At 40.0% G+C, this 27,474-nt stretch overlaps 1 protein-coding gene across 3 annotated transcripts in view; it reads right to left on the bottom strand.

Moving 5' to 3' along the window:
* The window catches only part of calcr (calcitonin receptor), a 138,550-nt gene extending 111,490 nt beyond the window's left edge, over positions 1 to 27,060 (bottom strand). For all 3 annotated transcript variants that reach the window (XM_062983984.1, XM_008112528.3, XM_003222109.4), the window contains exon 1: positions 26,437 to 27,060. The gene's annotated coding sequence lies outside the window, so the exon portion shown is untranslated. The remainder of the gene's footprint in view (positions 1 to 26,436) is intronic.
* Between the last annotated feature and the right edge of the window lie 414 nt (positions 27,061 to 27,474).

The raw sequence follows: 27,474 nt of genomic DNA, 5'->3' as shown, positions 1-27,474 counted from the left end.
AGAAGCAACTGAATGAATAAACAACAACAACTGCACTCCCCATGTCAGATCTGAGATTCCTACATTTGGAAGGAGGAAGACGCTTGGTGATGGGATGGACACAGCTAGTGAATGCAGCCAAAATCTTCCCTTCATGCAATGGTAAATGTGCAAGGAATTGATGGCATGAATAACTACCAAATAACTATTTCCACATCAGCTGGATAACTAATGGTGTGTATTTCTTTCTGCATGCCACTTGCAACCATAGTAACTTAGCTTCCAGGATAAAAACTTTGGACCCAGGCCAGATCAGAGCAGTCAACGTAATCTTAATTTCAATAAAAATACTACCTCTGCACCTGCTATATAAACAAAACCATGTATCCAAACCAAAACATTGGACAAGATATCAGAGGAAGTACATTTAGGATAATTTTGCATGAGAGAAACAGAATGGGGCAAATAGCCTAGAATGTACACTCATTTTCATTCTCAATCAGTTTTCATGAAAGAACATGAAGGTAGATAAGTATATCTATACTGTAAGAAGCTTAAAGGTTTTTGCTGTGTTATGAACTTCAAGGATCAAGGTAAACTAATTATGTTAAAGCAACAAAACAGTACATTATTCCTAAACCTGGATGCTTTCATTCACTTCAGAACACTATAACAATAGTTCCCTTACTCACTGGATCACAATCTTTGCAGTACATTTTTTAAAGAAAGCAACAGTTATATTTGTGATAACTTTTCACAGGCTGGAAGAACTGGAGATTTTCCACACAGAAATGCTGTATTGTTTGAAAGAGATTGGCAGCATGCTCCTATGGTCCAGATAAGCTGCCGACACTGTGCAAGGCTGTATCAATACAGGAAAATAGAATCATTATGTTGTCTCTCACTTCTGAAGCAACACAGCACTCTCCAACCACATCCTACCTAATTCTGATATCAACAGTGAGTCATTAAGTTGTGTACTTATCCTTGGATTTGCCATGTGTGGAGACTCCAATCGACACACAGCTATGGCATAAAAAACTGCAATGAGTTCTCCCTGCCCAGTTCACATTTCTGTCTACACACAATCCTCAAGCACACCATCAACATGAATCTACAATGCCTCACTTCTTGGAGGTCTCCATCATCCAGGGAATAAGGAAGCATTTAGCAATATATATATATATGAGCATAAGATATCCTCCTGATTTTTTCTCTAACAGCAGCTTGAATCTCCTTGATTTCCAAGTGTAGGAACAAGACAACATAAAACAACATAATCCTCCTTGTTCAGGTAGAAACAGGGCTAGGCAAGGAAAGAATTCCAATCCCAACAAATAATCAATTCACCAGTAATGCATGACAAGAATGTAGGTAGATACCATAGACCAGTGGTTCCCAACCTGTGGGCCATGGCCTAAGATAAGGTCCACGAGACATCCAGGTAAATCAGCTCTAAATTATTAAATATGGTTTTCTGTGGGCGAGCAGATGGAGACTACTGGATGTTCTGTATCAGAAACTAGAACTGATGTGGTCTATCCAGTGCAATTTTTTGAATCAGCACCCCAAATAACCAAACCTAATCTTATTCCAAAAACTTATTCGTAACCCTTTAAGTACAAATGTTGGGAGAATAGTCCCAAGTCAAAGTGGTCCCTGGTCAAAAAAAGGTTGGGAACCACTGCCATAGACCAAAAGAAGTACCTAGCGCTATTGCTAACAACTCTTTACAAGAAAAGACTAAACTTCTGTTCCATTGTTCAAGCAAGAAGAGTTGTGGGGAGAGAGGGACTTCTATGGAAGAAACTCCCCCATGAGTGCAATCTTCTTTTTTTCACCAGATGTTCCTCCAACAAATGGACTTGGAGAAGTTAATATGAAACTCCAGGTTTCATTTAGGAGCACTGTACACAATATATTTATTTGGGAGCCTGTGTTAGGAAAATGGAAATTTTAAAAGAAAAATCAGAAACGCTTATCTTCAACGTAGTGCTAACTGTTTCAGCTTTAGTAGACATCTGCAGTTTCTGTTTGCTTAAGTGTAGCTTTTATAGCTTTTTTGTATTTACTGTATCCTTTTTAATTTCCTACCCTTTGAATAGCAAATGGTTGCATCAAATATATGGCTTTGTCTGGGAAGGGGAAGAGGGAAGAGAAATGGCCAGGGTGCATCAAAAGGAACAGCTGGGACAGGAGCTTGAAGCGACACTCTAGTCTAGACTATAGAGTGTATAGCATCTGCTGTCTCACGTTGTCCGAATGCCCGATCACCGTCTCCCAAAGCAGCTCCTCTACTCTGAACTCAAGAATGGGAAACAGAATGTTGGAGGGCAGGAAAAGAGATTTAAAGATGGGCTCAAAGCCAACCTTAAAAACTGTGGCATAGACACTGAGAACTGGGAAGCCCTGGCCCTTGAGCGCTCTAATTGGAGGTCAGCTGTGACCAGCAGTGCTGCGGAGTTTGAAGAGGCACGAACGGAGGGCTTAAGGGAGAAACGTGCCAAGAGGAAGGAGCGTCAAGCTAACCCCGACCGGGACCGCCTTCCACCTGGAAACCGATGTCCTCACTGCGGGAGAATATGCGGGTCAAGAATCGGTCTCTTCAGTCACCTAAGAACACACGCCCAAGATACCAAGGTTGGAAGACCATCGTCCTCGAACGACGAGGGATCGCCTAAGTAAGTAAGTAAGCTGTCTCAAGCAGTTGTCTCATCCTTCATAATGGTAGAGGCAACCTTGAAGTCAAGTTACAACAGCAAGCTCACATAGAGTTATCTGGTACTTCAGCAGGAAAGGGACAGGAAACAGAAGGTGTGTATACAAATCCCATCCAAATGGCGATATAAAGGTAATAAAGCACACCTTTTAGTTGTTCTGAAAGCACAAACAGCAATGAGCACAAGCAGATCCTGTACAAAAAGATAAGGATTTCCACTCCAGATATCTACATTCCTGCCACAAAGCAAAGAAATCAGACTGAAGGAAAGAGCCACAGCTCATTCAGATCCCTCATCTGGTTTCCACAGCCTTCCTTCTGCTCAGTCCTATATGGAAATAGCCTTCTAAATGTTGGGATTCAACTATGCTCTGGAAATATATAGATTAGCAGATAGGATTTCAGAAAGCTTTGTAGGGAAGCTCCTCCCTTGACTCACCCTGTCTCTTTGATCCCTTCTAAACTGCCATATAAAATCAAGATTATCTGCGTCGAACTGGATTATATGGCACTGTAGATGCATATAATCCAGTTTAAAGATGATAATAATAGAATAGCTTTATTTGTCATTGTGCTATTGCACAATGAAATGAAATGCCTTCTCCTGCACACACCACAAAACAACACTAATGTGGATTAGATGGGGCCTTTGTCCTGCCACTATTTCTCAGGATTTCCAGCCTCCTTCCTGGAATTTTCCATTCTCTTAGTTCTCTCAGAATGAGATCAGCCTAGGAGCCTAGTCTCTTTTTCTATCAACCATGTAGTTTATTTATTTATTTATTTCAATTATTTATACCCCGCCCTTCTCACCCGAAAGGACTCAGGGCGGCTTACAAGTGGCAAGTCTGATTTTATTTGCTTGGATTTTAATGTATTTGTCCATTATTTTATTTTGTGTATTGTTGGAATGTTTTAAGTTTATGTTAAATATGTTGTTGTTGTTCGGGCTTGTCCCTGTTGTGAGCCACCCCGAGTCCCTTCGGGGAGATGGGGCGGGATATAAAAATAAAGTTTATTTATTATTATTATAATTGATGCCGTTACACTGTTATACAATGAACTAAAACGTTAAAACAGTTAAAACAGTCATAAAATACAATATACAAAGTTTTAAACAATGCAAAGTGCTTATGCCATTCATCCACCAGACCTTATACAAGAGCCATAATTCAGACTGCGTCGAAGCTTTTTGTAACTTTAGCTACAGATTATCAAAGAAGATAATCCACCTTATCTGATTTGAATTGGATTATGTGAGTCTACACTGCCATATAATCCATTTCAAAGCATATATAATCCTGATTTTATATGGCATTGTAGAAGCAGATACAGGCTTCCTCCTCCCTGGTTCCATTTGAGCCTAGTCCTATACCTTGCCTACATCTCACAACCTTCCTTCTGCCTGATCTTATATGAACCTAGAGTCAAAAGAACTCCAAGTGGAGTTTATCGTTCAAAACTCTGACATACAATACTTGAACCTCTTGTCATGGCATCTCAGAAGAGAAAGAGACATGAGCATTGTAATGCGATAGCATATCAGAGCACAGAACAAGGACGGAGACTGACAAACTACCCTGGCAGCTGGAAGCTGCAAAATGCCTGCTATTTAGCTCAGCTCCTATCCAGCTTCATCCCACACATCCTTGCTTGTCAGTAGACATTTTTCAAGTATCTGCTGTTATTTTTCACTTCAGGGAGCTCAAGAACGGTCTGCTTTATCACACTCGTTCACTGTACTCTGGAGATGGGGACATCAATGAATGTGTGGTGCTATCAACATAATCACACATGTTCCAATGGCATGAGCACAACCAAAAATGGCTCCATAAGACTCAGCAACAGGAACAAACAGCAACACTTTACAATTCACCCTTCAACTGATTATCCTGTCACAAGGAAGCTGAGGTGAGTAACACTGGTGCCTGCCAGCATTAGCTTAGGGCGATCTCTTGTGGGCGAGAGTATGATTGCCAAGTGTAGGGTCTTGATGGTGGGTCTGTAGGTAACTGTAGAGACCAATTCTTTATTTGCATGTTCTTTCACGGTGGGGACATTGATGGAAGGCGGTCCCCGTCAGAGTTGGCTTGATGCTCCTTCCTCTTGACACGTTTCTCCCTTTCGCCCTGTATTTGCACCTCTTCAAATTGTACAGCACTGTTGTTAACAGCTGACCTCCAGTTAGAATGCTCAAGGGCCAGGGCTTCCCAGTTCTCAGTGTCTATGCTCCGCTGGGAAAATCTTCGCAAGAATCCTGGCAAACCACCTACCACCTATTTCAGAAGACATCCTCCCAGAATCCCAGAATGGCTTCCGCCCCTCCAGAGGAACAGTGGATATGATCTTCACTGCACGACAACACCAAGAAAAATGCAGGGAACTAAATCAACTTCTGTACATGGCATTCATTGACCTTGCAAAGGCATTCAACACAGTGAATCGCAGTGTTCTCTGGACCATCCTCCAAAAAATTGGATGACCTGATATATTTGTGAGCATCCTGCGGCTCCTCCATGATGGCAATAGTCCTGGACAGCAATGGTTCCCAAAGTGACCCATTTAAGGTGGAATCAGGTGTCAAACAGGGATGTGTTAATGCCCCAACCTTATTTTCAATCTTTGTTGCTATGATACTGCACTTTGTTGATGGGAAGCTTCCCACCAACATGGAAATCATCTATCAGACAGATGGCAAGCTATTTAATCTCAGCAGACTGAAAGGCAAAACCAAAGTCACAACAACATCTGTACTAGAACCCCAATATGCTGATGATAATGTAATCTGTCCTCATTCAGAAGACCTGCAAGCCACTTTAAACACCTTTGCCGAAGCATACAAAAAGCTTGGCCTCTCACTGAACATCGAGAAAACCAAAGTGCTCTTTCAACAGATACCAGCAGCCAATCCCTCTGCAATGACAGAAATACAGCTTAATGGTGTAATGTTAGAAAATGTTGACAATTTCCGCTATCTTGGTAGCCACCTCTCCACAAAATTGACACTGAAATACAACACCATCTGAGCTCTGCGAGTGCAGCATTTTTATGAGTGAAGCAGAGAGTGTTTCAGGATTGGAATATTCGTATGGATACTAAGAAGCATGTTTATGAAGTCTTCCCAACCATGTTATATGCCTGAGAAATATGGGTCATCCACAGACGTCACACTCAACTTCTGGAATGATTCCATCAGCGTTGCCTCCAAAAAATCCTGCAAATCTCTTAGGAAGACAGGCAGACAAATGTCAGCATTCTCAAAGTGAAGACCACCAGCACTGAAGCAATGCTCTTCCACCATCAACTCCACTGGACTGGCCAGTGGCCACGTTGTCCAAATGCCCAAACACTGTCTCCCAAAGCAGTTACTCTACTCTCAACTCAAGAATGGAAATTAGAATGTTGGTGGACAGGAAAAGAGATTTAAAGATGGACTTAAAGCTAACCTTAAAAACTGTAGCTTGCCAGTATACCACGGGAAGAACAGAAACACAGCTGAATACATTCAACTGTTACTGAACAGCATTGCAAAATGAGTTCTGACAGCATTTCAAAGGGATGGTGAATACGATTATCAACCCTTTTGTTTTTACTTCTATCTAGCATGGAAACCAAAAAGACATAGGAGTCTGACAAGAACAAAAAAGGATGAAGCTCTTAAGGGATTATGTAACTTCTTAATGTTCGGGGCTACTCCTGGCACTTATATGCCACATTGGTGGAGAATGGAAGGATCTCTACCGCTATATGTGTTGAATGCCTTCTTGGTTAAAAATAGGGACATGGAAATAGTGAATGTGAGATGATGTATTATGATGTGCTTCAAAATTAATCAGAATACTTTCTTCTCTCATGCCTATAGAAACAGGGATGGAGAATGCGATTGTCAACAACCCTTGACTTCAAGAGGGTGTTTTAAGTTGTCCCGCTTATTTTTCGGCAGTTTGCTAGATTATATCATCACAGGGGTTGGAACAAACTCTAGAAGAGGACAGATTTCTCCCTAAATTCCATTTTCCTTGCATTATTAGATGTGGGCAAATCTGTATTTCCATTTTTTTTCTTATTTGAACTTGTGGTAATATCTGATCAAAATCAAATTTGACATTTTCAGTCCTTCTCATACTTTGCCACTGTTTCCTATGCAAGAAAGAGCATGAACCAGGTGCAAAAATATCTCTACACCAGTATAGATCCATACATCACACTCTTTTTTATCTCTTCATGTTGCCAGGCAGGATGTTTACTTGTGGGAAATGCTATAACACACCAGGTATCAGGAATTTGGTCAGCTGCTGAAATTGCTGACTGAAAGGCCAGTGGTTCAAATCCAGGGAGCGGAGTGAGCTCCTGTTGTGAGCTCCAACTTCTACCAGCCTAGCCGTTTGAAAACATGCAAATGTGAGTAGATCGATAGGTACCGCTCCAGCTGGAAGGTAATGGTGCTGTCCATGCAGTCATGCTGGTCACATGACCTTGGAGGTGTCTATGGACAACGCCGGCTATTCGGCTTAGAAATGGAGATGAGCACCAACCTCCAGAGTCGGATACAACTCAACTTAATGTCAGGGGAAAATCTTTACCTTTACCTATCAGGAATTCAATTTCTTTTCCAAATTGCACAGAGTTGAGGAGGGAAATAACCATTCATAAGCAGAAGGAGTATTTTAATTATTTTGTTTTGAAAGGTATTTCATAGAAAACTTAGCTGTTTTTCTCAGATGTTTTGCTTTGATGAGAAGCTATACAAAATACTTTTTTCTACTTATCAAAATAAAATAAGACATGCTCCTTATCTGTTTATTAATAAAGTTGGGATGATGGATCATTAATGAAAAGAGACACATAAGCAAAGCACATTTCACTGAGAAGTAAGATCCTGAATGACCTTTCTATTTAAACATATGAAAAAGAACACAGTATTTTTGTTAGATTTATGAGTTTGATCCTTCCCTCCCTTACTTTATACATTTAATTTATCCTCAGCTTTGTGCTAACTATTTTAGCTTTAATAGACACCTGCAATATCTATTTGCTTAAGTGCAGCTTTTATAGCATTTTTGTATTTACTGTATCCTTTTTAATTTCCTACCCTTAGAACAGCAAGGGATCCTTTTTAAGAGCATCAAAGCCAATTAACCCAGAAAGCTCTTTTTTAACCTGCCAGGGACCATATTTTCATGCTCATCTTTTACAGCACTTACTTTAGAAAATGGTTGACTATAAATGGGATTTCTTGGCACTAACAAAATACCAAGTACTACACTTTTCCTCTGTAAGCCGAAACAATTGGCAGGTACACAGTTCAGCAACTAAGGTCAACTAAAAGAGTAGCATTTAAGATTCAATTTATTTTTGGAATTGTAGCACTTAAGGGTTTGGCATTATTATGAGGGTACAAATAAATGTTAACCATTGCCTCAAACCATTGCTGTTGGAAAGCTGCCTGAATTGAGTTCATTTAGCCAGTGCAGCTGGACCAATAGCAATTGCATTTGGAAGAAGAAGTATTTAGCAGTTACCATATATGCTCTTAAATGTAGAAGTTTAAATAGAACAAGTTGTACAGCTGTGGACCAAACAGATAAGACAGATCAGTTCTAACTGGGTCTCTTTCTTCAATCAGTGGAAGGGCTGCTATAGAGCATTTTTCGTGACCCCAACATTGATCTAACCCCAAATAGGGTCCATTTAGCTCAATGTTAGGTTTATGAAAAATTTGGCAACAGTGAAAGGTTTCTGAATGCCACTCTTTTACGCAAATCTGTTAGCAATAGCATGCAGCGTTTACAGTAGTCTCTGCAGAAAATGCTCTAGCTGTACTCCACAATAAGGAAAATCATCCTGTTTAAAAAGATTCTTGCATTGAGAGGTAAACTAGCTAGGAGATATTCTTCCACCTCTAAGAAGAGTTTCACGTGAAGCCTAGGGACCCCTTCAGTGCCTTGTTGACAATGAGCATTCATGCTATTTATCTCTCGGTGTTGTTTTAAAAAATTGCATTCCGGTTTTCCTCTAGTTGGGCTGCTGTGAGTTTTCCGGGCTGTATGTGATTCCAGCTATGTAAGTCTTCGATAACACATTGTCCCTAGTTGTTTGTACCTTTTCATGCATGGGGAAAACCCGTGAATAGCCTCCTGGAAGTGCTTTGTTCCAATAGTAACAGTGGTACAATAAATCAACTTCACTGAGATTGTGGGAATCTATGTGAGGTTGTGGGTGTCACTTTTCTCCACTTCACTTATTTGCCCCCAAGTGATGGCCATCATTGGGGAAAGGTGTCTCCACTGAAGCTTTCTCACCAATCCTTGTTTCCACAAGTCAAAATTTTCAAAATCTAATTATCAGAGGGACAGAAAGAGAGGTGAAATTTTCTGAACTGGGGCACAGACAGTGAAACAAACACATCCCTATCCTATGTAAAGCTTGTATGTATGTATGTATGTATGTATGTATGTATGTATATATACACACACACACACACACACACACATATAGCTAGGGTTACATTTTTTAAATGTACATGCTACAGCTTATATACAAATTCAACTTAAGAACAAACCTATAGAACTTATCTTGTTTGCAAAGTGGGAACTGCCTGTACATTATGGAGGATGCATAAAAATATACAGGACAGAGATTAAGGAAGGGCATGGTTAAAAGAATTTGTTATTTATATACTTTTTTTATACCAGGAGTGACTTGAGAAACTGCAAGTCGCTTCTGGTGTGAGAAAATTGGCTGTTTGCAAGGACGTTGCCCAGAGGACGCCCAGATGTTTGATGTTTTACCATCTTGTGGGAGGCTTATCTCATGTCCCAGCATGGGAAGCTGGAGCTGACAGAGGGGAGCTCACCCCACTCTCTCCAGATTCAAACCATTGACCTGTCAGTCAGCAAACCTGCTGGCACAAGGGATCAACCCATTGCACCACTGGGGGCTCCGATGTACTGTAACCTTAAGATTTTAAAGACTTGTATGATATTAGAAAGATTGATTAAAATGTGTATGAATATGGCCACAAAAGAGTTAGAGGTGAAAGAGATGTGAGTTTAACACCACTCAAGTTGAGGAGAGGTTGAAATTGATAAATGTAATGGAAACAGATAAGCTGATTAATTTAATTAGAGATGTACACTGATTGTTTATATAGACTTGAGGGAGGCAAAAGGAAAGGATTTGGTAACACTGAATTTTAATGATTGGAAAGAGTAAGATATTGAAAGGAGGGTAAAAGGCCGCTTGCCCATGAAAACCCACTGAGTGACTTTGGGCAAGTCGCACTCTCTCGGCCTCAGAGGAAGGGAATGTCAAACCCTCTCTGAAAGCTCCCTCAGCAGCTATTGAAGAAAGGCCTTTGAGCAACAACAGATTTCTAATTGCAGAAACAAAGCATTGACATGTCAGCATTTCTAGCTCTGGGATTCTGCTTGATGACACGAAAAATCTTAGAATAATAAGACTAGAATTATGGTTTAGCCATCGATCCAGTGTTTTTTCATTTAAAAACAAAACAACCTTTGAAGGCAAATTCCCATCAGCTTTCTTTCTCCTTTCAGTTGTGCATTACTTCATTCTCATTTCCCATCTGTCCTAATATACTGTTCACTTCAAGGCGCTGCCAAACATAAAAAGGAAACACAATAAACTCTGTACTCTATAGACAGAAAGAAAGTAACCAGGGGAAAATAGATCAAGCAAAACGCACCAAGCACAACATCCTTATTTCAAAATAGCATGCGCTGAAGAATTCTTTGAAGAAGGATGCTGATCATAAAGAAAAAAGAGACCGATAAAAGGTGAAAATCTGACCCTGCAGTGTATGTCTATTCCTTTATTTAAAATACACTAAGTATTTGTTTATAAGACATATTCTACGAAATTATTTTTGAAGACAGATTTACAAAGCAGAAGTTTGAACATCAACAACAAAATGAAAAAAGCAGCCTCATTCTTTCTGAAACTGGTAAATCATTCCATCTTCTTTGGAAATCTTTAATTGAGAAGTAACCTCAGACCAGCCCAAGAGCAACTGTGGGCAAGGCTGTATTCACCTAAGAGGTAAATGTGCTTTTCTTCCAATATGGAAAGAAGTACATCCAGTCTTTCACATTTGGTAGGGTGCAGGATTCCCATGGATGTGGAAAAACTGAGAGAATACCTTTTGAAGACTCTCTAGCTCCTCTTGATTTTATGGTTAACATCAACTGGAGGACTTAAAGATTCTCACAGAGGTGTTGTCTCTAGGATTCTCTAGGTCAGTGGTTCTCAACCTGTGGGTCTCCAGATGTTTTGGCCTTCAACTCCCAGAAATCCTAACAGCTGGCAAACTGGTTTAGATTTCTGGAAGTTATAGGCCAAAACACCTGGGGACCCATAGGTTGAGAACCACTGCTCTAGGTCCTCCATGGGCAACTTTCAGTGGAATTGACTACAGAGTCACATTGGAAGAACTAGGACATCATCTCATGAGCGGGAGGAAAGGGGGGGGGGGGGGAGATTGTTTTCTTTACTGTAGCATTTCATTCCGGTAGGTTTATATTAGGAAAACAGATACTATATTCACCCCATCATACACAATGTACTTTTGTCCATTTTTACAATAATCACCAGTGTTCTGAGCTATCACAAAGGCAAGTGTTTTCTCCACTCATAACACTTCTTTATAAATTTAAAAAGGCTGACACTTCAGAATGGTGGAAGTCTCAAATCTAGGTTTAAAAATGGAAAATGTAGCTACAGTGAACTGGTAATATATTGCAATTGTGCAATTCCTGAACAATAAATTATTTTTTAAAATATCACAAAGTTTCATGCAAGAAGATTGATGGTGAGAAAAGGAGCATCGAGGAACATTTCAAGACTGCTCACAGGAACGCCCAATCTTTAACATCACTAAAAATCTAAAATAAGAAGCTGACAGTTCCCATCCCATGTTGAAATAAGTGCCTTTAGCCTTTCTGCTCAGATTGGGATCTCTGAGGACTTGCACCCCGACACTTTAAAAACAGTTTAAAGACTGTTTCCCCCATGGGGAACTGCCTGAAGCAGCATTGCGTCATATTATGGGCTTCGTGGGACTCCGCCTTTAAACAAGTGTGTAGAAATGGGGGAAGGACCTATGTCTGATGAAGTCCTTAGAGATTCTTAGACAGAATATTTTAATTAAAGCCATGAGTAATCAAATCTGCAAAAGCCAACCCGCAAATGTAGAACGACAATTGTATTTGAAACAGGGCTCAATTATACAGAGCATCACTGATGATGGAACAAGTTTCTATATGGCTTAGGTTGAGACGATCTGCCACTGGCCCAGCCCATGTTTGATATATATATACATCATATTATATACTATAATATTTTTGTTGAACTGTTGTTACTGCTGTCTATCCATAGCCTTAGCCATACATTTTCGTTTTAATACGGCAAACAGTTTACTCTTGTTTTAATGTTGACTTTTGTACTTCTTTTATGTATACTGAATTTTTACAAAACAAAAATGTAAGCACCCTAAGCCCAAATTTTGGGGGAAAGTGAGGTAATAATAAATTTATTTATTTATTTATTTATTTACAGCATTTATATTCCGCCCTTCTCACCCCGAAGGGGACTCAGGGCGGATCACATTACACATATAGGCAAACATTCAATGCCTTTTAACATAGAACAAAGACAAGACAAACATAGGCTCCGAGCGGGCCTCAAACTCATGACCTCCTAGTCAGAGTGATTCATTGCAGTGATTCATTGCAGCTGCTCTCCAGCCTGCGCCACAGTCCGAGCCCAATAATTCATTTCTTCTAACCTGCCTCCATCTCCCTGAAGGGACTCGGGGCGGCTCACCTGGGGACAAGGCCTAAAAACATCAGTCTGATGTACAGTTAAAAACATACAAAATGTCACATTACAAAATTGACATAATACAACAGTTATTCAAACATCTTAAAATAACACAACTATATCAATTAAAAACGAAGTAGAATTTTCAGACTGCATGGCAGGGGAGGCTGTGCAACATGGGAGTAGGACCATGGCGACATAAAGTGCTAGTAAAACCAGTAAGAGCACAAGTATAGGCTGATTTATTCAAATGCACATTTAAACAGGTAAAATTGATTATGATAATGTTAAAAATAAGGAGCCCCGGTGGCGAAGTGTGTTAAAGCGCTGAGCTGCTGAACTTGCAGACCGAAAGGTCCCAGGTTCAAATCTGAGCGGCCGCTGTCATGGTGCTTCATGCAGTCATGCTGGCCATATGACCTTGGAAGTGTCTACGGACGACGCCGGCTCTTCGGCTTAAAAATGGAGATGAGCACCCACCCCCAGAGTCAGACATGACTGAACTTAACGTCAAGGGATACCTTTACCTTTTTTAATGTTAAAAATAATGATGATGATACTGATGATGGCTCTCAATTCATCCTGAAACCAAAGAAAAACCCACCAATTATGCTCTGACTCTCAAGTGTATTGAACAGGAAACAGGCAGATCAATACTACATGAGCAGTAGGTTTATGGCTTGTCTTTCCAAAAAGTTATATTCTCAACAGTCAGTCCTAGAGGACTGAAGTTACACAGCAAGACCCGTGCTTTCCAAGAACATCTCATTCTGCTTGTTGAAGGTATTCTTATTGGAAAGGCAATTCAAATGCCAAAGCCAGCTCCTCACTTAGCCTTTTTGCAGTCTTCAGTCAAGAGTCCTTTGGGCCCAGCATGGTATGTTGCGTTCTGCTGTGTGCCAGTTCTATAATTATCCTCATCATTGTTACCATCTGTCATACCAAACAATGCATGCCACTCCATTATTGCAGAGAAGAAAATCTTGAAGTGTAATTTTTATATAAATGGTTTGATAACATGCAACACTAGCTTAGCATCCCTTGTATGAACAATGACTGCAACCAGGAGGAGGAATTTTCTATCTCTCCAGAAATGGCTAGATTGTATTTCCTAGTGTCCGTCATCATTTGCTGTTTAGCATGGCTGGGACCTTCTGTCAAGTAACATCTGGAAGGCCACACAATTCCCAATGCCATTGTACAGCTAGGCGTCAAACGGTAAATGGCATGAAAATATAGCTGATTTTTAAAAATTCTGTGGTAAACATGCAGTCACTATCACATTGGATATATACATTGTTGGGATATTGATTTATTAATGTAAAAACTAGCAGAAACAATCAATTTGTTGGATATTAAGTGGAAAAAATGCTCAACTACAGAGAAACCAACCTCTTTCAAAATCCTTTCAAAATTAACTCATGTATATGTGCTTATATTTTAGATTTATGTTTAGTTAGAGTAAAGATGTAGGTTGGTGAAAGCAATTGTGCAACAAATGATGGAAGTATTGTTAAATTATGTTTATGTATGCATAGGTACTGTTTTCCTTTGCAGGTGTTTTTTCTGTCAAAATTATTTTTTAAAGGAAAAAAAAATAATATCCACACAAGTGGAAAAGTAGTTATATTTTTCTTTTCCATGTGCTTACTTCCTAGGTTGACAGAAGTTGGAGCTAACAACAGGAGCTCACTCCGCTCCCTGGATTTGAACCACTGGCCTTTTGGTCAGCAATTTCAGCAGCTGACCAAATTCCTGATACCTGGTGTGTTATAGCATTTCCCACAAATAAGCATCCTGGCTGGCAACATGAAGAGATAAAAAAGAGCATGATGTATGGATCTACACTGGTGTAGAGATATTTTTGCACCTTGTTCATGCTCTTACTTGCATAGGAAACAGTAGCAAAGTATGAGAAGGACTGAAAACGTCAAATTTGATTTTAATCAGATATTACCACAAGTTCAGCAGCTCAGCGGTTTAACCTGCTGCACCACCACGGACGCTTCTTCACAATTAATTAAGTCCACACTACATTTTGCTACAGTGAAACTGAGCTGAGAACAACAGGGAAAGTGAGAGGAGAAAGGGAAACTGGAATATTTCAAAAGTGGTTGAAAAAGTGGGATGACAAAGCATTTGTCCTAATCATGGCAGGTGTCTTCTCACATTTTGTCTGAAAACCGGCATTCTCTTACCTGCTACCATTTACTTGTTGACAACCATCCTGGTCTGTCTTTCCTGGTCTGCCTTTACTAAATGCATGAGCCCTATGGCCATCAACCCCATATCTTTAGGCTATGGTACTGCTATATTCTGTGTCAGGTCCCATGAGTTTTGGGGGGTTTCTGCCCATTCCATCTTCATTTTGATCTTTTCCCCATTTCTGATACTTCCGACTTACATTTTAGAATTACAGAATCTTCTTCTTTCTCCTATAACTCACCCGCTAGCAATTTCCTTTATTGCTTCCCTATAGGCTTGTACCCTACTTTTGCTTTAAAACCCTGCTCAACATCTGAATATGTCTCTTCCCAAATTCACTTCCCCCTGATAATTGTCTTAATGAAAAAGGTTTTCCATTTCTTTCGCACAACACTTAAAACAATATTGGATCCAAATAAATAGATATATATTTGTAATATAGTCTCTCTCTGTATCCACCAATTCTGTATCCAAGTAAATAAACCATTCATGACTCGAAAATGTTTTTTAAGTCCACAAAGCAAAACTGGATTTTGCTATTTTAGATAAGAACACCATTTTACTATGCTATGGTCAATAATTGGGATTGAGCATAGACAGATTTTGGTATCCGCAGAAGGTCCTGGAACTCATCCCCAGCAGATATCTAGGGCCCACTGTATTGGCAGAACCTAGAATAATAAACCTAGATCTTATTCAGTTCTCCTAAAATCTGTTTTACAATTCATATGAAATACTAAAGTACCTTAATGAATTACTTGACATTGAATTAAATTGAATTCTGCTTCAGAATATGTCCAAAGGGTTCAGGGTGACATAGGTTTTGTATTCCAGGTCTTTACCTCTTAAAATAAATATTCTATATGTATTCAAGTCTCACTTCAGATGATCAGCTAGGGATTCAGAAGCATTGCATTCATTACTGATACCGACAGGATACTGGAATTTTAATTCCTTTAGACTCTCGGGGGGGATTATTTCTATTTCTTTATAGGTATTCTTTTAAGATCATTAGATCATTACCCTTTAAGTCAGGTCCATAGGGACATATCTGCAGACTAAAAGGTGTGGCTATGGAATATAGATTCAATTTATATTAAATGGATTTAAGTGTAAGAAAGGTATCTATGGTGGGAGTCTAAATCATGACTGACTTTCATCTTTTTTCATTCATTTTTATTCATACTACCACAATCATTTCATTCAGATAAGTCATTCAAAACTCCAAAGCACGACTAATTTATCTTTTCAAAATATGGAATTTAAAACTGAACACAGTGGTTATTGTCTCAAAATAATCATCTGTGTAAACAGCCTCTGAGTAAATGTTAGGTGACAAGATATTCTAATAGAAGAATATTATCAAAAAATATTAATCTTTTAATCATAATCATAATCATGAACATGCTGGGATGGATAGGCTATGGGCTAATTCTTTTAAACTATCTTCAGATGTCTTGCAACCTTGACCATAAAATTCATTTTAGGCCAATCACATGATGCATCTACACTGTAGAATTAATGCAGTTTGACACCACTTTAACTGCTCTGGCTCAGTGCTATAGGATCATGGGGCTTGTTTTACAAAGTCTTTAGTCTTCACTGTGAAATAATGCTGGTGCCTCTCTAAACTACAACTCCCATGGTGTAGATATATCCATAGTCTTTCTGCCTGGTCTACCACAAAGGTTTATTGGAGGACAGTCTTTGAACTCAGTGGGGAAAAGGCAGAATATAAATGTTATATAACTAATAATAATAATAATAAAACTTTATTTATACCCCGCCACCATCTCCCCAATGGGGACTCGGGGCGGCTTACATGGGGCCATGCCCAAGACAATACAATAAACCATAACATAATACAATTAAATAATACATTACATAAAATAAACAGTACAACATAAGATCAAAACAGCAATATAACAAGAGCGGGCCGCATGAACACTACATTTAAAAACTAGATTAAAAATTAAAACTCTGGGTGAGAAAGGGATCAGAATAAAACCTCGAGGGACGGGACATCAGATAGTGACTCACTAACTAAAGGACAAATAGGAATAAAATGCAATGTGACCATAATCTCCAGAATGGCAGCAGGTAGAGCAGTAAAAATAAAAACATAGTATAATAACCCAGAAGTGTGGCCCAATTCTATCCTTGGTAGAGTTCAGAAAGCTCTTTGATTGTACGTGAACTATAAATCCCAGTAACTACAACTCCCAAGTGACAAAATCAATCCCCCTCCCAACCCCACCAGTATTCAAATTTTGGCACATCGGGTATTTGTGTCCAGATCAATCATCGTTTGGGTTACAGTGCTCTCTGGATGTAAGTGAACTACGTCTCCCCCAAATCACTGTCAATTCCTCCCAAACCTCTCCAGTATTTTCTGTTGGTCATGGGGGTCTGTGTGCCAGGTTTGGTCCACATCTGTCATTCGTGGGAGTCTCAGTGGTCTGTGGAAGTCAGAGCTGAATCGGTTGAAGGTACTGCAAATCCCATCATCTGTTGTCCATACTCCCCCAAACGTATTGTTTTTGTCATTAATCGCTGCTTTAAATATGTTCAGTTTGTATCAATACATCCTACATATCAGATATTTACATTATTATTCATAACAGTAGCAAAATTAAAGTTATGATGTAGCAACAAAAATAATTATCAGGTTGAATTTGTATACAAGTCGGAACAGGTACAATTTTTAAGTGTTGCTCCTGCTCCAGGAATGGTGGGTGGGACAGTCATAAAAAGACTCTTTAAAAAACCAGCTTCTTTTTCAAAAGGTTTGTTAACTGAGGTTTACCTGTACATTATAATCTATGCACTAAATCCTAGCTAGAGTGCCATGCAAATTGCAGCCCGATTTAGATGTGAGAACCATAGTTTGATCTGTTTGCCTTTAGTTAAATACACCAACTGCCCTTCATCGTTTTGAATCAGGTGTGTTGTAGTGAGTTAGTTATATCTCTATCCACAGCCACCCTGTCCTTTCTCCAAATTAAATTCTCTCAAACTGCTGTCAAGGGTGGGAGTTAGAGAAGAATAATACAATATTTTAAATGTTTGCACCAAATAGTAGCTTTGGGACCTTTGATATTTTGGAGGACAGTGTGCAAAGCAAGTTAAACAACTCCCGCCCCAAACTATTCATTCACTTTCAGCATAGATCACTCTTGCTTTTAACCAAAATGGGGAAATGGCATGTAGGGATCTTCCTAAGATTGTTCACTGTCGTGTCTAATTTGCTCCTATAATTCAGCACCATTCTTTTATGTACCTTTTTTATTTTATCTATTCTGAATATCCTGCAGACATATGTCAGTTTAGGAAATGCCCTTTATAATCAAAAGAAAGCGTAGCAGTAATAAGGTACATTGTGTCTTTTAAAAATATCTCTACAACACTGAGATATTCTTTTTGAGAGCTAGCACTATGGACTGGCTGCTGGTACCAAAAGCAAGAGCAAAGTGATGGGAAATGTCTAATTTCTTCAATCCTGTAATGAAGAATGCATTGTGATAAAGAGAAAAAAGCAACACAGAGGCCACATGAACTGAACTCGAAGCATTTACAACGGATAGGTGTTACCACCAAAATGTACTTTGCTGCTTGTTTTCTGTGGACCTCACAGATATAGAAAAAGCACACAGATAAAACCAGAGAATGGATTGCCTCTTATGCACCCATCTCTGTCTTTCATTCATTACCTCTCTCTGGCATCTACACTGTGCAGTTTGACACCACTTTAACTGCTGTGGCTCACTGCTACGAAATCCTGGGGGTTGTAATTTGGTGAGGCACCAGCACTCTTTGGCGGAGAAGGTTTAAGACCTTGTAAAACTACAACTTCCAAGTTTCCATAGCACTGAGTCATATCAATTTAAGTAGTATCATAGAATCATAGAGTTGGAAAAGACCCCATGGGCCATCTAGTCCAACCCCCTGCCAAGAAGGAAAATTGTATTCAAAGCACCCCCGACAGATGGCCATCCAGCCTCTATTTAAAAGCCTCCAAAGAAGGAAATTTCACTACAATAATTGTGAAATTATACATATGCACCCTTTGACCATTTTCCTAACAGAGTTTCCATGCCTTTAAGACTTGGATTCTAGGTTAGGACAAGATATTTTGCTGCTGAGGGCAAAGATAGCACCCTCTCTCTATGTAGATGCTGACTGTATGGCCAATTGAATCTTATATTTATACTAGTAATGCAACAAAGCCAGTGTGCTGTACTGGTTTGAGCATAGGATGAGAACTCTGGAGAACAAAGGTCAAATTCTGCCTCCTGTTGAAATATAATGGATGATCTTAGGTAAGGCACACTCTCACATTTTCAGAGCAAAGCAAAGGAAAGCCTCTTCTGAACAAAGCTTGCCAAGATAGGGTCACCGTAGGACAGAAATGACTTGAAGACATATGCAGACGATGACGACAACAACAACAACAACAACAACAAATCATTGGATAGCATCTTCCACTATTCCTGAAGCAACAGGATCCAAACATGGTGTACAACTTAATAGAATGGAATGGCAAGTATGGAGGTTGCAAGTAATCATAATAATGATAATAATAAAACTTTATTTCTAACCCGGCCCCTCTCCCCTAGGGGACTCAAGGCAGCTTCCAAAAACAGAATGGCAAGCATTCAATGCCATGTACAGTATCAAAATAAACAAGCAAAACTATTAAATGTAACAGCTAAAATAAACGAAGAACAAAAACAACCTTGCAAGAGAATGTAATTGATTAGGCCTCATCACATGATGCAGTTAAAATCTATATAAAACAAGAATATAAAAAGTGGCTATTCCAAAAAGTTAAGGTGGTCATTGTCAGGACTGTCTAATCCTCTTCCTCTCCAAAAGCTAAAGTGCAAAAGAAAGTTTTTGTTGTTTTTTTTTTTTAAAGGACAGGAGTGAGGAGGGATGGGGCTCTTCTGATTTCCATAGGGAGGAAAATACAAATTAAAAAGTGGGGAATACAAATTAGAAGGTCTTCCAAGACCTAATTATTCACCCTCTTTTGGTTGGGCTTTTGGGAAGACCAATCAGAGGACAGTCCTCTGTGATCTCTTACAACCCCAGAACACCCTGTAAACAGGGAAAATTAGGGACCACACCCTCCTAACTTGGTTCCCACAAGAGGCACAATGTTGACCCAAAGCATGGATAGGGATAAGGAAATTCACCTGATGGTTACTTCACCAGAGACTCATAGTTGTCTAGATCAGAAAGCCACAAGGAATGTGGAATAACATCTGATCCACAAATTCTCTCTGGGAGCATTAATGGCTCTTTCAAACAGTTACTCAGGGAGTCTCCAAAGACAACGGTCTCCCTGGCTAATGCTAAGAATTGACTAGCCCCACAATCTCCTCACATGCCCATCTCTTTAGTAATTGAGCGAGGAAGATACAGAGCTAAATCTTGGGCTCTTGGATTCTGGACCTATTCGAGACAACCAAAGTCAATGTTCCCCACTCCCCAGACACACTGTCTCAACCTCCCTAGATATTCCTGGTAGCCAGCTCCCAGCCTTAGGGATGGAAGAACAGATGTGGGACCTGATGACCAAGTGATTTGTCCCACACCATCAAATGGCAAGGATGTTCTTGGGTCATTGCTTTTTTCCCCTCCTAACTTTGCCTGAAGAGTTTTCAAAACCCGAATCAGGTTATGTGCAACAGTAAGATCTTTATCATAGAATCATAAGGCTAGAAGAGACCACATGGGCCATCCAGTCCAACCCCCTTCTGACATGCAGGAAATGCACAATCAAAGCACCCCTGACAGATGGCCATCCAGCCTCTGTTTGAAAGCCTCCAAAGCAGGAACTTCCACCTCACTTGGAGGCAGGAAGTTAAAAGAACAGCTCTTAGGGTCAGGAAATTCTTCCTAATGTTCAGGTGGCATCTCCTTTCCTGTAATTTGAACCTTGCCGTGACAACTTCTTGAGGTGGCTGCTTTATTTTATCTAAACTTGGCTTTCATGAAGATTTGAAAAGGCATAAGACTTCCTCCTGAGAAAGAAAAGGTGACAGACAATCTTACTTATTCTGCTCAAACACAGTTCTACCACTTAAGACACAGCAGGCTTCAACCCCAAAGAAGTTGGAAGCTTTAAGCAGCATTTGGCTGAATTAAAGGTTACATCTCTTTCTTTTTGGGATTTTGGTAGGGAATTGACATTTCGAAGCAATTTTTAAAAGCTAGCTTCATTTTCCCCATCCCCAAACTACTTAACCGGTCGTGTTCTGATAGCAAAATTTAAAGCAAACACCATTCTACAATCTATGAAACATTCAGGTAATGATCTTGCCATAGGTGCTTCCAAATAATGAGCAGTTTGAGACTGCTAATGGACCCAAGAGCTTATGCAGATGCAGGCATGGAAAGGTCACATGGAGAATCTCTCACAAAACATAACAGTAGCCTGTACTTTAATTTAAATATACTTGGAAAATGCTTCCAAATAATTGCTCAAGTCCATTAGCAGCCCTAATACAAAGCAACATGAGATGGCAACACAAGTTTGAAACTACACGTTATATGACCTGCACCTCTGTGTTGGTTTTTAAAAATAATAATTACTCAGTGATTGGAGATTTTCTCCTTGAGAAAAGAAACGGGAGTAATGCAAATCCCTTCGGCTAATAGATTGGCTGGACATTCTATCCACCTCAAGAAACTGATATCAAACCTATAGCATCTGGGATTTCGTGAGAGTGGGGAAGAGTGTAATCCTTTTAAAAATTGGTTCGCAGAATGGAAATGGCTTATAAGCAAGGCTTCTAGTAATCAAGTGGCCAATTTGTCTACATCTCTTTGCTATAATAGTTTCTTGCTCTGCCTCAGAACATGCTCTGCTTCTGTAGAAATTCAAATGCTTCATTCCAGTTTGGTCTCTCCATCGCCAGCAGACCTATAAGATACTGACAAATAAAAAATGGCTTGAGAATTTCAGTGCCACTGTTCATGAGCAGAGCTCTGTACATTTGAAAAAATGGTTTTGTCCTGATAGTAAATTTTGACATTTCCTTTGAAATTTGGCCAGGGATACTCACCAAGTGACTTCATGATTAACATTTTGGTGCCGGAAGCCAGTTCTTTTGGTTTTAATCCTTGTGCCTTGTTTATGCTATTGTCTTCCAATACTGTTATTTTTGTCTTGTACACTTTTTTTCATTTCACTTAAAGCACATTTAAAGTTCAGAGGGAAAAACACAAAGAATAACTGTGCTTAAATGGAGGTCCTTTAGAGATCTGAGGATGCAGTGAGTGGTTTGAGAATCACTTAACGTGATGTGGAGGCAAGTGTTGAAGCAAAACAAGTGTCTGGTCCTAGCCATTACCCTGATAAGAGTCCACTCCAATGCAATTCCACATAAGATTACAAAAGAGATCTCAGAGTTCTCAACAAGGAATAAAGAGTAAATGATACCAGCCTAGATATTTTATCTTGAGCACCTATTTTACTTCTTGACACCCAGCAAACCTTATCTATCCAAGTCTTCTAATCACCTTCATTCTGTCTTAAAACACTAACCATGCAGACTTGATGTCCAAAATATTGAGCTAGCCTTCCCTGTCCACTGCTTCCACCCTCAACAGATTCTCTAACATCTTGTCAAATGAGAAAAAATGTAGTTTTTGAAAACTTTCCCATTGTTTTATTTGTATTCAACAGGTCCAGAAAAAGGCATTCCTTGAATGTGGCTCCTGGAGTCAGTGTCATCTGGTGAAAGCAATATTATTCCCCTCTGGCAGGGGTAAATTATGGAAAGATACTAACGGAAGATTCTGCCAACTAGATCTGCCAGATGTTAATGTAGCAGAAAAATAAAAGTTTGTTACTGATACCAGAGAACTTCCTTTCTAAGGACAAACCTTAGCCTACGTGAACTGCTGAATTTATTTTCCTGGCAACAAGAGATCCATAATGGAGATAATTTATCATGCAGGACTTTCTGTTTAATACTTAAGGAGAAACTGTATATCTTAATGAATTTACCAATGTGACTATAGAATTAGTTTTGTTTTCCTCTTTGCATGATTACAAGCAAAAATGAGCAGGGCTTCGAAAGAAAGCAAAACATATGACCCTAAATGCCAGGAAAAATCGCATTTTGCCCATTTTGGTCTTGCCCTCCTGTTCCCCTCCAAAGTTTAAAAGCAACACATTAAGTACATTTTCAGACAGCAGCTTGCTTGAAATAGCTATATTATACTTTAAAAGAATTCAGTTCTTGGCTTTGAAATGCCAAGGTGGTGTTTATTCAAGATCGCCAGCTGTAAAATGTATTTTTCAGTGAACGCGGAAGAACCAATTTGTACAGCTCATGTAAGCTGAAGTATCAAGAGCCTATGTGGAACAATCAAACTTAGCAGCTTAGCATTTCCATTATGATCCAATATATGCAACAAGATTAAATTAAAAGTGCTACTTTTTCTATTAGGAGAATTCATGTTAAAGAGGAATGCCTGGCTGCAAATGAAGCAGTGCTGAACACATTGGTCCACTCTTTCCAGTTGTCTGTATATCAAGCTTCTACATCACACTTTGGCCACACCAAAGGGAGACAGTTTACTCATTTCTGCGGCAGCAGGAGGGAGAGAAATATATCTGGAGTGGACAAACACAGTTGTTAAGTCCACGGTGACCTCATTTCACTCAACTCATCTTACAGACAGCTACAAAGAGAACAAATATTTTTGGCAACAGCTCCTGGAACTATGCTACTGTTAATTGACATAAACCACAACTAGCATACACAGACTATATAAACACATAACAAAGCGCAGTCTCTGGAGAGAGAAAAAAGAGATGCTACTATCAAGTGGTGCTTCATAGTGAGAGCCAGCATGGTGCAGTGGTTTGAATGCAAGACAATGACTCTGGAGGCTACAGTTTGAATTCCTACATAGCTGTGGAAACCCACTGAATGATCTTGGGCATGTTACACTCTTTCAGCCTCAGAGGAGGGCAGTGACAAACCCTTTCTGAGCAAATCGTACTCAGAAAATCTGTGTCCTTAGAGTTACCATAAGTCAAATGATTTGAAGCTATAGAACAGGCATGGACAATCTTCAGACCTCCAGGTGTTTTGGACTTCTACTCCTACAATTGTGGGAGTTGACGTCCAAAACACCCGGAGGGCCAAAGTTTGCCCATGTTTGCTATACAACTATCACTACTACCAAGTACTAATTATCAAATGTTATCCAATGGAGTGAGTCCTTTTTTATATTTCACATTTTTTACTCTAAGATGCCTTGTGGTTCTGATGGGTACAAACTGAACCAATAAAAGATATTAAGCATTCATTGTTACATCTGGTCTTTATCTATGTACTTGTTACAAGAGCAAAAGAACCCCAACAATAACCAACATCGGTTTGTGCTGTTCTTATTTTTTCTAAAACAACATACACACACTTAACATGAAATCTGCTAAAATGCTTTAAAGGAATGATGCAGATAAACATAGTAACTGGAAATCAAAATATCAGAAGTGCTTTCACCAAGAAGCACAGGTGAAATCCCATCACCATACAGTAAAATACCCAGGTATTCAAAGTTATATTTTTTGTTAAATGCCTAGGAAAATCTCAGAAATGAAGTATTAACCCATATGTTAGTTAAATACCCTGTGCTCTAGGGATGGAGGTGGCTGCTATGGCTTATTCTGCATTCATGTCAGAAGGGTATTTCAGAAAACAAATAATTTCCTAACACCCAAGGCACCCAATCCTTTGCAGCCTACCAGTCTAATAATTGCTATTCATCTTTATCCCGAGGGCTCTTTTTAATGGAAGAGCTCTAATTCCTTTCTCACGTGTACTATCCAAGGTTGCTGCATATTGAGCATACAGCATATTGAGAGCAAAGAGTTTCACCTTCTCCAGCAGCATGATATGTACAGATTACACCCTGAAACTGGGTCATCCCATATTAAGATCTGCAGAGAAATCAAATTGTTTCCAACTTGACTGGTTCACACATCTGCAGAGAGAATCTCTAAAGGTGGATAATGTTTGGGAATCCTTCCAAAGTGACAATCAAAAGCGAAATACTATGAACTGAAGTCTTATGATACCCAAGCATACGTTTCTACAACAGAATCCTCATTCACCACCTAACAGGGCTGCATCTTCACTGTCAAATCAGTACAGTTTGACACCACTTTCACTGCCAAGGCTCAATGCTATAGAATCTTGGAAGTTGCAGTTTGGTGAGGCCCCAGCACTCTTGGGCAGAGAAGGCAAAAGACTTTGCAAAACTCCAGCTCCTAGGATTCTATTGCCTTGAGTCAGTTAAAGGGTGCATATACACAGTAGAATTAATGCAGTTTGACACCACTTTCACTACCATGGCTCAGTGCTACAGAATCTTGGGAGTTGTAGTTTGGTAAGGCCCCAGCACTCTTGGGCAGAGAAAGCAAAGGACTTTGCGAAACTATAGCTCCTGGGATTATATTGCCTTGAGTCATGGCAGTTAAAGGGTGCATCTACACAGTAGAAGTAATGCAGTTTGACACCACATGAACTGCCATGCTCAATGCCATGGACGCATGGGAGCTGTAGTTATACAAGCCTTCTCTGCCAGAGTGCTGGTGCCTCACTAAACTACATATCCAGGATTCCATAGCATTGTGTCATGGCAGTTAAAGTGGTGTCAAACTGCATTAACTTTACAGTATATGCACCCCAGAATCAAATATAACCAAAAGCAGGGAATTGACTTGCCACATGTCCCTTGTCACAAGAGATGTCCCATATTTGACAATCAGAAACTGTCTCCTTTATAATGTGACCAGGAGTCGCTTATCATAAAGGGTGTCTCCAATTTGTGGGCCAGGAAGCTTGTCCCATATGTGCCTTTTCGCTGCCTGCAGTATTCCTTTATTACCAGAAAAGTCTTCTATTTAGCTTTCCCTTTCATATAGATTGAACAGGATGACAATATATAGAGAGAGGGGGGGGGGGGAGAGAGAGAGAGAGAGAGAGAGAGAGAGAGAGAGAGAGAGAGAGAGAGAGAGAGAGAGATAGATAGATCATATTTGGGATTGTAAACCCATCATAGAAATATGTACATTATGTAATTCTATGGATGTGGATCTCATTCATAAAATTAGATGAAAAACTTCCATTGAATAGATAGAATACAAACTTTTTAATCGCCACTTCCTGAGTGCCCAACCTGTATGTTATGAATTTTGACTATCCCCGTATGGTCCTTTTGAAAACCAGTCAAGATAAGCAAAGGAATTATTGTTCATCTGGAATACATAGCTTTCTAAAGGAAGGTGTGTGTACCAGAAGACCTCTTAATTATCAGGTAGACCTTGGGGAAAGTCACATTCTCTCAGCCTCAGAGGAAGGCAATGGCAATCCATAACAAATCCGGCCAAGAAATAACCCTGCAACTGTAGAATTGGTTAAGTTTGACAGCACTTTAAGTGCCATGGCTATGTGCTCTGGAACCATGCGATTTGTAGTTTGGCGAGGCACCAGCACTCTTGGGCAGAGGAGACTAAAGACTCGCAAAACTACAACTACAGCACTTAAAATCTACACCGCAGATGCGCACCAAAAATCAAAATCTGGACGCGACAGTTCGCTCCCCATCCTCCCTCCTTGTTCCTTTCCACCTCCAAAAAAATCTTAAAACTTGTCGGTCCTTACCTGGATCGGTCCTATCGAAGCTCCTCTGGTCTCACGATGCCTCCAATGTCAATAAACCAAGATGTATTGCAGCCCTGAAATCCCACCCCCAGAAAGAGACGGAACAAGAGGAAAAGACCCACTAATCTGGGCAAAAGGGGGGCTTGGCAAATGGGAAGGAGGAGAGCCCAGGCAGAGGGCGAAGCTGAAGCTCCTCTGAGCCAGGAAGCCAGCCTGGAGGATGGAGCCTTCTAAAGAATAAGAGAGGCTGAGCCGCCCTCCTTTTCCTGCCCCAGAAACAACCCAAAGCGACGTCCACTCCAACGCGCTGTTGCTGCTACTGAAGGAGAAGGAGAAGCAGCGCCCAAGTCAGAGAAGAAAGAGGCTGGTCGGCTGCTGGAGTCTGGTTTTAAAGGAGCCGCACGCTCTGCTTCCATCCGAGAGAAAAGCAAGAACAAGAGGAGGGGCGGATCGGAGGAGAAGGAGACCGGCTTCTATCTACACCGAGAATCAATGCGCTTTGACGCTTCTTGAACTGCCCGGCTCAATGCTATGGAATCCTAGGAGCTGTAGTTCTGCGAGGCACCAACCCTCTTTGGTAGAGAAGGCTCAAGACCTTGTACAACTAGGACCTCTTCTAGACTGACATATTACAACATTTATATCCCGCCCTTCTCACCCAACAGGGGACTCGGGGCGGCTTACAATAAAACACACATATAAAACCTGTACAATCTATCTATATATATAAAAGGATAAAGTTGCGGGCGCAGTGACTATAACAACAAAACTAAACATCCCAGAAATACGAAACTTGGCAACACAATGCAAAAGGCTTGCCTCCAGGTTACAACAACACAACCACACCACAAAACCACAATCCAGACCCACAAAACTCACAACAACGCATCATGCGATAACAACACAACTAAACGCCCCAGAAATACAAAATTTGGCAACACAATGCAAAAGCCTTGCCTCCCAGTTGTAACAACACAACCATACCACAAAACCACACAGGACCCACAAAACTCACAACAACGCATCGTGACTATAACA

The sequence above is a fragment of the Anolis carolinensis genome, chromosome 6, assembly GCF_035594765.1.
Source record: "Anolis carolinensis isolate JA03-04 chromosome 6, rAnoCar3.1.pri, whole genome shotgun sequence".
Taxonomy (NCBI): domain Eukaryota; kingdom Metazoa; phylum Chordata; class Lepidosauria; order Squamata; family Dactyloidae; genus Anolis; species Anolis carolinensis.
This window is presented reverse-complemented; position numbering and strand designations above follow the sequence as displayed.